Genomic DNA, 10,645 nt, shown 5'->3' on the forward strand with positions numbered 1-10,645 from the left:
TCGCGAGGGGCGGGGCCTGTTGCTGGGGCTGGCGCAGGAAACGGGGAGAAGGGGCCAGTCCTACTGGCTGCCTGTTTGGGCTGCTTGTTTACTCCTGGCGGGGGAGCTTTAACCCGAAGGGCGGGAGGGAGAGAGGGAAAACGCGGACTGGATGTCTGAGCCGCTGGAGCAGGAGTGGAGCGGAGGAGGAGGGGAGGAGGGGACTGCAGCGGAGGTGCCAAGGCCGCCGCGTTCTTGGAAGGATCCAGCAAAAGACGCCCTGGATAGTCGTTTTTGTGTTTGTGTTTGTGTGTGTGCGGTTTTTTTTTTTTTTTTGGAAGGGGAGTGTTGTGTTTTTTAAAAATCCTAGTCTGTTCCTCCTCCTCCTCCACACACACACACACACACACACACACACACACACCCTCACACACTATTTGGTGAAGGGTGTGCGCACGCAGTTCTTTCGGCCCTGAAATTCCTTAATCCTAGAGCGATCTCCCCAGAGGAGAGGGCTGTGCCTACGTGCTCACAGGGATTTTTGCCTCATGAGGTGGTTGTCTGTGTGCGTGCTGTCCCTCAGTAGGGCTCCGCCACTTTTCTTAATCCAGGAAATGATTCAATTGCAGTATCGTCGTTTATTTTGCGTGCCTGCGTGTGGCTACAGTTACACAGATAAGTTAATTTTTGTCTATATTCTAGGCATTCCAGCCTCTTGAGCGTCCTTGTCTAACTTGTAGATGAGAGAGCTTTTCCTAAAATGCAAAGTGTTCCGTCAATATATTCACTTAAACACAGAGGACCGCTGGCAGTGTTGCAATACCTTCCTCAAATATTGTTTTTCATTATCTGAAAAACCACCTGGTACCTTACAGAGATACTGTAACATGTAATTTAATATTGTACCAGTAACTACCATGTAACCATTTTATACACGAGGAATTGAGGCTCAAAAAGACTCAGTGGCTTGTTAAGAAGTCAGCTAGTCCAAGAGCACAAGAACACAAATCCTTTGACTCCCAAAAGGTGTCTCTCCCCCACACACCCCACTGTGGAGTGACATATGTAATTTTCTCTGACCAGCATTGATTCCTTTGCAATATCAATCCTCTATTCTGTGTGGTTTTATTTAAGCTCAAAACCATAGAATCCCATCCTTCTGGCAACAGTGGTCCAAATGGGTGGGAATTTTAATTAAGCAGAATCAATTAAAGTTTTTCCCTAAAATTAACGTTTGAATATGAGAGAGAAATTTTGACTTCTGCTGGTGTTGCTAAATTGGAATGTCATAGTTGATACCTGCCAGCAACAGTCTTCCCAAGTATATGAGGGAAATTCTTGTTTTTGGAGTAGGAAAGAATGAGACTAATAAGAAGGGGCAGACAGAAATGAGAGCTTTAGAGCACAAACCCTGACAACTTCGTTTAAACCTGGAGTCTGGCTGTGTCAGTGGCCAGTACAAACTCCTGGATTTCCAGTTAAGTAAGCCAACAAATTCATTTTTTTGCTTAAGCTAGCATGAATTGAGTTCCTGTCACTTGTCTCCAAAGAGAGGCCTGACTAATAAGTTTGGCACAGTGTTATTTATTTATCTCTCAGAAAATTAGTTGGGTGCTGGTCACATCTATCACTTCTTAAGTGTTCTAGTTCCCATGAGTCATAACAAGTATAAGTCCTATGGGTATGGGAAGACAGAAGAAAAATATAATTCTTCAATATTATTATATGATAAACAGCACACAATTCAACAAATTCAAATTAGAAATTGGATAGATAAAATTTCACATTGGGGTACTGTGATAGTCTCAGTCATGAAGATAAGATTGAGGTTTTTGAGATGAGATTATTACAAGGTTTTTAGTTATAACGAAAGAGGAATCGATAACAACTATTGTATCTCTTGGTTAAAACCGAAGGGTGGGAAGATAAGTGATTACTTTTACAGAAGTAATTAAAAGTACAGGACATTGAACTGCAAGGAGCAGGGGCATTTGGAGTCACAGAATCTTAGAGACAGAGGGAGTCCCTGACAGATAATTCTTCTTTCTCCTGAACAATTCTGATGATGCACAGTTAGGTAGGTCACAAGCAAATGGTGGTCAGTGGTCCACTGAGAGCAAGGAGGGATGATCCTTCACATACTTTGTCAGCTATTTTAAGAGTATAGAAATAAAATTGAGGAGGTTCTGTGTGTGTTCCTTAGGAACGTACCAGAGAGACTGGAACTGGTCTGATTCTGTTGTCATGAGAAGAAAAAATAAAATTCAAATGTGTACAGTACCGATCCCTTGCTGCTCCCTGACTTCCAGGTGGAGGATTCTTGGCTGGCTCAGTCAGCTGCTAGGTCTTTGACAAAGTTAAGAGACAGATTTCAGGGGCAGGCCATATTTTTCCACTTGAGGGAGGAGGAGAGAGGAGAAGAGGGAGTGAGGAAGCAAGAAGAACAAGGTCAAGGACAGTAGAAGAGAGAAGGAGAAGGGGAGAGAAACAGCTGTTGGTGGGGGTTAGGATTTTGGAGACAGAAATTTGAAAAGAGGATTTTTAGAAGCTTTATTGTGTGTGGTCAGATGAAATTTCTCCTTGGCTTCCTCCTAAAGAAAATGTCAGGGAAGACTTAACATTATTTTTAAGGCTTTTTTTGAATCGAATTTGTTTTTCTCCTGCCTGTCGACCGGATTTCACAGGTCTGCCATTAGCATTTTGTAACCTCTCCAGCTAATTGAGTGTGCTATAGTATCTCACTTTCTGTACCTTTTTCCAAAACATAGAAAAAAATCAGAGTGACAACAATAATTTCCATTTATCAAGTGGTGGGTGAGCACGTTGACAGTGGAGCAAGTGTATGCTAAAGTACGTGATAGTAATGATTTTCTAGCCATTGCTGGCTCTTAGTATTCATGTCAAAGAAGCCTGGCAGGTTACTGGCTAATGAATTTCAAAGATTCTCTTTGGGGTGATTAGTTTGGATCAGGATGTAAGCCATGAGGGAAGAAGAGAAATATCAGAGGAATAGCAACCTATTCCTCTGGGAGTGTGTAGAAATCTGGTTCCTATTTATGGCAGATCTCACTCCTATGTTTGGTTGCTAAATTGATGGAAAACTCAGTTGTATGTATAGCTATTTCTCTTGTCCTCAGCAATCATTTAAAGCTTCTCAGGGTGATCTGAGAAGCAATCAATTATACTGTCAGATGGAGAAAGTTGGGTTTGGTGATTCAACAGCTTATAGCTGAGAAGGTTGTGAGATTGGCTATGTCTAAAACAGATAGTGGAAAATCAGAGTGCTCCCAGGCGGGTAATACAAAAGGGTAATTGAACAGGATTTGATCAATTCATATTTCTACTCCAATGTATTATAAGGATTATTAAAGCTGGATGAATTGTAAGTTAAGAGAATAGTGTGGTGACTGGATATATTATCAAGGTAAGATTATGTGTTTCATGGGCAAGTGTTTGACTCTCCAGGAAACCAGATCAGTAAGATCAGTAAGGCCATTCTTCTCATTTAAATTAATTTAGACAGGTCTATGAAGAGGAGAAACTTTTTGTTAGTAAATGATTTAAACTTGGAAAAATTAGAGTTGAAGGAAACTCTAAGTTTCAGACATTGCTATCTATACTGAAATGTAAGAGGAATTTAATAGTGTATGTAAATCCCTTTTTACATCTAGTGTCTTATAAGCTGGTATTGTGGAGTTGATTACTAATTGGGTAGTGATGGAGGCCAACCAACAATGGATGTGAGAAACTGTGCTGACAGCGTATACAATAAGATGTTTGGCATAAACATGGAACGATATCTTCTATTCAATTCAGAAGAGCCAGAAATTGTCATAAAATGATTGGCAGCATTTAAAATGCTTTAGAAACAGGCTTTTATATTTAGGGTTTATCTGACTGGTTTATGGACTTAAATGAATCTTTTCATTTTGTTTGTCAAGAAGTCATTCAGTTGATCAGCCTCAAATCCTGGACAATGGTTAGTTGGCACATCACTGGTGTGGCCCTGTGGAAGTTGTTAGTATTTCCCAGTGCTTTATGGTGCTGCCATTCCACGTATGTATAGTAGGAGCAGATCACCCTGTGCCCTTCTTTTCACTTGTCAAGAACTACAGTAGTCCCACATTAATGGTTCTCTCTGCTAGGGAGTGCCCAGCCAGGAATTAAACAGGGTCTGGGCCATTCTTGATGATCTGGATGGTCGAGATTGTAGCAGGCACACGTGCCTGGGGCAGGAGTTTGGTCCTGCAGAAGAATAAGGAAGTATGACAGAATGCATATGTGGGGTTAGTGAACAAAGTGGAATATATTTGAGGGGATGAAGTTTAACAGCTGGCCCGAATGAAACGCTGGTAAGTTCTCTAGAGAAAAGGCAACCAGCCCCTTTTCCGGGGGCCTAGGGGATACCACTGCTGTGGAAGGGAACATAAGAATAGAAGCCTGAAGAGCAAAGTCACATGGTAAAACACAGGGCAGAAAAGTAATAATTATGTGTTAATTGGAACCAAAAAAACTAAAATAGGGGGTGGCGTGAATGAGCACTTTTCTGTCAATGCTTCTTACTGGTTGTTTTGCCTTTGCTTAATCCCTTCTCTAGCTCTCTCTTTGTCTCTTTCTCTCTCTCTCCCTCCACCTCCCCGCATCTGTTTTTCTAGTAACATTCATTATCTAGGAAGTGACATGATTTGAGGCTCTCCCCCCACCCCCGAGGTATAACCCAGTCTTCTCTCTACTTTCTTAGTCTAAGGTTTCCTGTCCTATTCCACTTTATTTAACGTTATCTCTTAAATAGCTCTGTGTTATCTCCCTTGTGGGTGGGAAAAGCTGCTGCTTCAACCAATTTAAAGGACTTTCTACAAGAATATTTTTACAGAGGCTATAAGGTAGAATATGGACATGGGCTGCCAGAGACACTGGGGGCTGCTCCCATAATATTCATTGAGTTGAGCTGAATTGGTATTTCATCACGTGGTATTTTTTTGTACCTGATGTGCTTCAGAGTGAGAGTCATGTGTAGATAGTCTTAAGCCTGTGCAGAAACTTTCCTTGGCCTTCCACACTCCTCTGGTCTCAGTTACTGGCACCTCCCCTGGAGCACAATGTAGGGTGAAGCAGGAGTTGGTCCATGGTCAAAATGGTATTGTTCTGGATTTTATCTTCCTGCCTCGAACAGTGAGATAAACATACTTTGAATCCCCATTTTTTCATATGCTCACTAGAAAGCAGACAGGGTTGTTCCAGAGTGGATTTCCTGTGTCATAGAAATCACAGATGCATAAAAGGAAAAACCAGATGTGCACAGAGAGCCTGCCTGGGCTTACACATTCTTTCATACCCAGAGTCATAGGGTTTTATGGTCCGTGTTTCCAAAGCCAGCTCATTTTTTCCTCTTTTGAATATGTGCTTTTGCTCATATTCAGCGTTCCAGAGCTAGGAGGAAGTAGGCACGGATCTGGGTGTTTATGCACTGGGGTGTATCTCTGGATATCTTCACACGTGTGAGAGCTTGTTTGCTTGAAAGTGTGGCTGTGCAGATTTAAGCAAGCTACTCCAGGGATGCCCTTAAGCTTTGAACAAAGTACTTGCAACCACTCCATCCTTTCTCATCCATGAAATGCAAAGCCCACCTTCTTCAGGAAAGCCTTACAGATTGAGTAGATCAGAGAGCCGATGCCATTTGCCCCAGGCATGTCTGCAAACTACTTTCTCTTAGAATTCCTGAATCTCATGTCTTTTAGAGTGAAAATGCTTAAAATTGGTGCTGGGCCTGTTTTTGTCCACTAGGATACATTGTGATTTTTCTCATTAAAAAGAAAAAATATGTTATAAATGCAAAATTACCAGTATTATCCTTTTCATTTGAAACTCATAGCCCATTTTGAGGTTGTGGTATGAAGCTGTGTTTAGAATTGTGTATCATAAAGGTTACACAAGTCCCTAGTTTAAGTGGATGAGAAGCAACACAACAAACAATTGAGTAGCTGGTATCTGGATGTCCTATTGTAGGAGAGCTAAATTCTGGAGGGACTAGTTGCAGCTAAAGCAGTAGATGGACACCTGTTTCAGGGGTAACTTTTCGGTAGTCTAACCAGACCCTTGATTCATGATCATTTCTTGAATGCCTACTCTGTGCTATACACAGTTCTAAAAGCTATGGATATAGCAATAAACAAAAATATAGTCTCTACTATCCTTGAACTTATAGTTGAGCGGATGGAGACAGGCTGTCAGGTGGTGATTAAGTGCTGCTAAGAGGAAAAATAAAGCAGGGTCAAGGATGTTTGGGTGGTGCTATTTTAGAAAAGTTAGCAAGGGAATGTCTCATAGGATGTATTTGAGCAGGGACCTGAATCAAGTTATGGATCTAGTCATGGGCTATATGGAGAAAGATCGTTTCAGCCCGGAGGAACAGCCTCGGAAAGATTGAGTTGGAAGTGGGTCTAAGGGATAGCCAGGGGGCCAATGTGGCTGGTGTTGGGTGAGCCAGGAAAGAGTAGTGGGTGGTGAGGCCGAAGGGTGACTGGGGGCAAGACTATGTAGGGTCTTGTAGTGAGGGAGGTGAGAAGTGATAGAAAAATTTGAGCCGAATAGTGATATGATATGATTTAGATTTGAAAAGGATCGCTCTGGCTGCCATGGTATTGGGAAGCCCCAGAAAAAGCAGGAAGAACAGTTAGGAGCTTATTGTGGAAGTCCAGGTCAGAGACATGGTGGTCTGGCAAGGGAAGTAGTGCTGGAAATGGAGGAACACAATTGGATTCTGGGTATATTTCATAGATAGAACCAACAGGATTTTCTCATGGATTGGGCATAAGGTGTAAGAAAAAGAATTAAGGATGACTCTGAGCTTTGTTTTTCTGTATGCTTGTTTTTTGAGCAACTAGAAAAATGAAATTGCAATTTATTGAGATGGGAGAAGCATATTTTGGAGGGAAATCAAAAGTCTGGTTTTGGACATGTACAACTGAGATCTGATTTTGAACATGATTTGGGACCTGGTACATTTGAGGTCTGATTAGACATCCAAATAGAGATGTCAAGTAGAAAATTGGTGACAAAAATCTGGAGTCCAGGAAGCCAGGTTGGGTATAAAATTAGGCTCTGGTGGAACCTGACGACTCAGTTCATTCCTTAGGTCTCATCCTGTTCTAAATACATGGTTAGAAAGTCTTCACCAGTCTACGCCCATGCCACCCTGAATAAACCTGATCTCGTCTGACCTTGTAAGCTAAGCAGGGTCGGGCCTGGTTAGTACTTAGATGGGAGTACTAGGAAGACCAGGTGCTGTAGGCATTAAAGAAAGAAAGAAAAGAGGGGAAGAAAGTCTTCGTCAGCCCTGGGATCCACTGAGCATCTGAGGCATGCTATGAACCAGAGATTGCCTGGACTTTGGTGGAATAGCTCTAGGCAGTCCCCTGAGTCCAACTAACAATTTACTATTAACCAATGTTTATCAAGTACCAACTGCATGTCAGGCATTGTGCCAAATGCTGAGTACTCAATGAAGAACAAGACATGCTCCTGTCTTCATAGAATGTTTAGTCTTGTAGGGGAGTAGGCTAAGAGAATGGCTATTTCAATACAATGCGACGGGGGTAAGTGTAAAGTGATATATTCAACATAAAGAAGAGGCACCTAATCCAGTCCTGGAAGTCAGAGAAAGTAACAACTAAGCTGACTCCTGAAGGATGAGTAGTGATGGCCAGGTAAAGAGGTAAGAGATTGGCATAAAGAGTGTTCTAGGCAGAGAAAAAAAGCATGCATCAAGCAAAGAAAAAGTCTGTGCAGGCAAAGAACAAAAATTCAGTTTAGCATGTCTAGAGTGTATAGTGAAGTGGGCAGACAGGGAAGGGTAAGTAGTGGATGGAGAGATAATTAGAACCTGCACCATGAAGGTTCTTAATGAGCAATGCTGGGATTTTGTTATAAAAGCTACAGGGAGCCTTTGAGGAGTTATAATAGGGGAAAGGGTTAGTGTAAAGAGTGGATTGGAGGGAGGCAAGGCTGGAAGCAGTTATGTCAGGGGATTGGAGATAGTGGCAATCCCATACTCACACTATACCTGTAAATATGTCCATATAATATGAGGCAGGGCCTGGGTCTGTTTGATTAACCTCAAGCTAATGAGAAATGCTCTCCAAGAAGCTAATTGGATGCAAAAGAGGTACACGGTGCCTACATTTTAATAGGGAGCTGGCGTGTGGGTGGAAGCAAGGTGAAATGCAGTTCTAGGATGGGACAGCTTCCAGGAGGGCAAGCTCTAATCATGGGGGGGCGGCGGGGAGGCGGGGGCAGTTGGAGAGCCAAGATCGGAACCCTACAAGTTATAGTCTTTCAAGTACATTTTGCTTTGTGTAATGTGTGTGCTGAGCAGTGTGTGTTTAGGACAGAGCTTGGATTCTGTGTGCTGGGCGTGTGTTTGGGAATGGATGTTTGTGGTGGGAAGTTCTCTCCGAGTCTGTGTTAATGTGCAAAACTCTGGAATGCATACTGTGCAAGTACATACCTGCAGTAAAAAAGGGATATGCATGCAATATATGCTGTGAGATAGCACATGCCTTTTAACGGCTTGTGTTCGCAAGACGCAGTCTCAAACTGAACAAGCTATGGGTTCTGTTCAAATCTAGAGACTACTTTGGTTCACTTTGCATACAGTGGGCACTCACATATTTGTCAAATGAATGATTATTTCAATTTTAATAAAATTCAAACGTTTTTGAAAATATGTAGTTTTGGTTACAAATTTGAACTAGACATTTTAAGAAAAATAAACTCACAGCCAGGCACCAACATCCATTTATAAAATCTAGCAGTTTAAATACTGTAATGGAGTTTATAGACTAGCTCGAGTCCTAGCTCATGTAAAAAATGCTCACTATTTCATTTTATTCAATAAACATTTGCTGAATACCTTGGCCACATAGGCAGCACTGGGCTGTTGCTGGCAGAACTCATTGACCTCTCCTCTGAGTCACTCTAGTCTAGGTGCTGCAATTAAAGCGTAATTATATGCTGTCTTATATTGTTTCTTAATTGTTGCATGTTCATTAATCCACACTGTATGTTCCTTGGGGGCAGAGCCTATATTATCAACTTTAGGATAGGGATGAACTTGGCAGAGAATATACAGAAGTGAGTAAACATCCACTTTTTGAGGATAAAAAGGAAACAAGAACATAAAGCTATTTATGAACTGTAGTAATACATTATATATGATACTTCAAGAAAAAGAGAGCATATATTGTTGTTAACTAAAATATTTAATGATAAAATATAAAATTTGAGTCTACATTTTCAGGTTAAGGGAAGGCTTTGGGTATGAACATAATTGCTGTAATCCCCACAATGCCTTCATTCTGTTGTTCTCTTTAATGCAAAACATGTCTATTTCCTTGAGGATGAGAGTTAAAAGGCAGAACCAGTCTTTGGTGAATTATTTGACAGCAGAATTAGCCTATAGCTGGATTTCTCAACAATGGCACTATTGACATTTTAGACCAAGGTAATTCTTTGTTGTTGCTGGCGGTTGGGGGGCTGTCCTGTGCATGGCAGGATGTTAAGCAGCATTGTCAGCCTATATTTATTAGATGCTAGTAGCACAGGCCCCTCCCCCTTGTGATAATCAAAAATGTCTCCAGACATTGCTCTCAGTTGAGAACCAATGTCCTATAGAAATTTTGGTTCTATTTAGATATTTTTCTATTTTAACAAATGGTGAGAGATGGGGGAAGGGAAATCATATTTATTGCTTATTTGTTCTGAGCTAGGAACTATACCTATATATTTTTAAATTTTATTTTACAGATAAAGAAGCTGAGGCTCAGAGAGATTAAAGAACCTGCTGAAGATCATAAAGCTTGTTCAGCAGTTAAATCAGGATTGCACACCAGGCTTGTCTGACCACAGAGCCTTTAGCCCTTTACAGTACACTCCCCACTGCTTCTCTGCAAGAAAAACAGCATACCTTACATTGAAGGTGAACTGCAAATTCAACAAGTATGCTCCCAAATATTTAAAAACTGTTTTGAGGAGGGGAATCCTTCTTCTAGTCGTTACATGTATTTGAATACGATTACATACGTCCACACATATAGACGCTGGGGGCCCTCATTACCGTCGTGCCTCTGGTCTTATCTATGAAAAACATAAGAGCAACACAATGGAACAGCTTCGATTCTCCTTGTTACAAATTATACAAAAGCCAGAGCCTAACGGTGCCAAAAGCAACTGGTATTGTTTACATAAAGGCTGAAAGCTAATAGTTAACTTTCTCCCATTCCAGAAAAAGTAAATAACGCCTCATTTTACAACTACAAAGGAGTAAAATGTCATAAAATAGAGAAGAAAACATTAAATCAAAAAGGAAATAGAAAATTCGGTTCCAATGCTCCCTCTTTCTCCGGCTTTCGCTCGCGCTCCGGGTGGGTCCGGGCTGAGCGGCCTGGGTCCCCATTGCCCCTGCCAGGCTCTCCTCGGTGGCGCCCAAGGCTTTCTGGTTTCCTTTCCCGCCCTGTGGCGAGCTCGGCCTCTCTCGGAGAAGCCTGTCCCAGAGCCAGGCCTGGGAAAACAACAGCAAGAAACTTTGGCCCGGTTGGCGTTTCAGTGAAAAAAGGCAAACGAGTCCTCAAGTTTGGTTCGGGGCTGGCAGGCGCCGGTTCCGATTTTG

The 10,645-nt window shown here is 41.8% G+C and overlaps 1 long non-coding RNA gene and 1 pseudogene across 1 annotated transcript in view; both read left to right on the forward strand.

Moving 5' to 3' along the window:
* Positions 1 to 10,353, forward strand: part of LOC112475088 — a 20,943-nt gene extending 10,590 nt beyond the window's left edge. Inside the window, exon 4 of the long non-coding RNA XR_003044578.1 lies at positions 9,784 to 10,353. This is a non-coding gene — a long non-coding RNA (uncharacterized LOC112475088). The remainder of the gene's footprint in view (positions 1 to 9,783) is intronic.
* On the forward strand, positions 7,157 to 7,272 carry LOC112475162 (annotated as a pseudogene).
* Positions 10,354 to 10,645: the final 292 nt, after the last annotated feature.

This window comes from Pteropus alecto, unplaced genomic scaffold (assembly GCF_000325575.1).
Source record: "Pteropus alecto unplaced genomic scaffold, ASM32557v1 scaffold50, whole genome shotgun sequence".
Classification (NCBI taxonomy): Eukaryota; Metazoa; Chordata; class Mammalia; order Chiroptera; family Pteropodidae; genus Pteropus; species Pteropus alecto.